The sequence below is a fragment of the Oryx dammah genome, unplaced genomic scaffold (assembly GCF_014754425.2).
Source record: "Oryx dammah isolate SB20612 unplaced genomic scaffold, SCBI_Odam_1.1 HiC_scaffold_20, whole genome shotgun sequence".
Classification (NCBI taxonomy): domain Eukaryota; kingdom Metazoa; phylum Chordata; class Mammalia; order Artiodactyla; family Bovidae; genus Oryx; species Oryx dammah.
In genome coordinates this window covers 16,956,301-16,958,932 of record NW_024070204.1, presented here as the reverse complement: position 1 = coordinate 16,958,932, position 2,632 = coordinate 16,956,301, and the positions used below count along the sequence as shown (strand labels likewise).

The window sequence follows — 2,632 nt, the reverse complement described above, 5'->3', positions numbered from 1 at the left end:
ACTAAGGTCCATCTAGTCAAGGCTATGGTTATTGCAGTGGTCATGTATGGATGTGAGAGTTGGACTGTGAAGAAGGCTGAGCACCAAAGAATTGATGCTTTTGAACTGTGGTGTTGGAGAAGACTCTTGAGAGTCCCTTGGACTGCAAGGAGATCCAACCAGTCCATTCTGAAGGAGATCAGCTGTGGGATTTCTTTGGAAGGAATGATGTCAAAGCTGAAACTCCAGTACTTTGGCCACCTCATGTGAAGAGTTGACTCACTGGAAAAGACTCTGATGCTGGGAGGGATTGGGGGCAGGAGGAAAAGGGGATGACCCAGGATGAGATGGCTGGATGGCTGGATGGCATCACTGACTCGATGGGTGTGAGTCTGAGTGAACTCCAGGAGTTGGTGATGGACAGGGAGGCCTGACGTGCTGCGATTCATGGGGTCGCAGAGTCGGACACGACTGAGCGACTGAACTCAACTGAACTGAATTGAAGGCATCTACAAAAACCTAGGCAGGAGCAGTGTCCTCCCTAGCCCAGGTTCCCCTAGGCACAGCAGGAGAGACTGAAAGCTCAACAGAGAAAAGCTGGACTCTACTAAGGGTTTGGGAGTGTGGTGTCCCCACATCTGACTCAGGGATTTGGGGAGTAAACAAGTGAAAGGAAAATGAAGTCACTCAGTCGTGTCCGACTCTTTGCGACTCTATGAACTGTAGCCTACCAGGCTCCTCCATTCATGGAATTTTCCAAGCAAGAGTACTGGAGTGGGTTGCCATTTCTTTCTCTAAAGGGTCTTCTCAACCCAGGGATAGAACCCAGGTTTCCCACATTGCAGGCAGATGTTTTACCATCTGAGCCACTTGGGAAGCTGGTAAGCAAAACCTACCTGGAAAATAATTGGGAAAGAAAACCAGCAATTGCCTTCAGCACAGGTGAGGAAGGAAAGGAGGTTGGGCCAAAGGCAAGATCATTTCACATCACAAACCTAACTTGGGAAACTGGAAGGGACCACTTTCAACTGGCCTTTAGAAGAAGACCAGATGGATGATGGGAGAATCCACAGGAGGGAGAGAAAGAGAAGAAATGTGGCTAGAAAGCAACAGCCTCATTCCTTTCTGTGTACAAGAAGGCAGCAGAGGCACCAGGTCTAGGCAGTAAGCTCACAAGGACCAAGTTTCTGCAGCTTAGAGATCACCCACCTGCCTTCACCCAGGTACTCATTCTGCTCGCTTGCTGGTGTAGAGCCACCCACTGGCCCTGAGGGAGTAGATGGCTCTGCCACCTGGGGTCCTGACTCTTCTGTGCTCCTCCCTTGGAGGTAGCCCTGGCCTCTGCCCCTTTGGCCTGGCGCTCCTGGCTCTAAGGAGTGGCAACAGCCCCCCTTCCTGGGCAGTGCCTTCATTGCTGCAGGGAACCCTCTCCCCTGATCCTGCTCTGCCTCTGTGGGTGAGGAGGCAGACGAATCACCCCTACCCTCCTTCTGATTTCTCTTGAGGACAGGCCACTCAATTTGAAAGGCTCCTTGAAAGATAATTTCTTCCTCTTCTTGGGGGTCTCCATGGGGGCACCCGTCCTCCCTTGGCCTCAGCTCCCTGCCTAGGGGATGCTAGTTCTATGGCATCACCAGTGGCCCCTGCTGCCTCCTCTGTTCCATTTTTGAGTGTTGACTCCCCTTCAACTTTGAGGGGATAAGTATCCATTGCTTTTCATGTGGCCATTCCCCTGTCTGTCAACTCTGGAGAGGGAGGCATCTTTTGCCTCCTTGGCGGTCAGGTCACTCAAGGGAGCCTTGGAGCTCTGGCTACCCATGGTCGGGGGTTTCTGCTGGGGGGGTGGGGGCGGGTATAGTCAACCCAGCACAGGGAATTGTTTGATTGGGTAGGTCTCGGGGTTGGAGGGATGGGGATGGGGTCTGAGGGTGAAGGGTGTTGGAGTAAACCAAGGTGTGCCTCTGCTAGCTGTGACCACCACTTCTCTGCTTCTGGCCAGAATGCCTTGACATTATTTTAATTTTATAAAAATTTGAGAACTGAAAATATTTGTATAAGGAAAATTATTTAATTTTTATCAAATACAATTGAGAAGTGAAGCAGGATCTGTGAAATTTAATATACCATGATTCGTGTAATATATGCATTCTGGACATTTTATTTTCTTCTTTGGAAATTTTAAGAGAAATGGCTTAAATATAAATGCTATAAAATAATCAAGATAACTATACAACAAAGATATAATAATCAAAACAGGAAGTTCCTGACATAAAAGTATACACATAGAGTAATGGAACAGAGTGAAGAACCCAGAAACAAATCTTCACATATATATTAATTAGCATTTGAATATGAAGCAAAAAATACTTGTTAGGAAAATGGCAGTCTTCAATAAAAGGAAGTTGAGAAAACTACATAATCATATGGGAAAGAAAGAAATTACATCCTTATTATACACTGCTCACAAAAATTAACTCAAAATTAAAGACTTAAACATAAGACCTGAAACCACAAAACTCTCAGAAGAATATTTAGGAAAAAGTTTGTTGACATCTGTCTTGACAATAATTTTTTAAATATGACACCAAAAGTACAAGAATAAAAGCAAAACTTAGTAAGTGGGACTATAGCAAATCAAAAGTTTATGCATAGC

General features: G+C 46.1%; 1 pseudogene; it reads right to left on the bottom strand.

The window, feature by feature from the left end:
• Positions 1–1,136: 1,136 nt before the first annotated feature.
• On the bottom strand, positions 1,137–1,798 carry LOC120879252 (annotated as a pseudogene).
• Between the last annotated feature and the right edge of the window lie 834 nt (positions 1,799–2,632).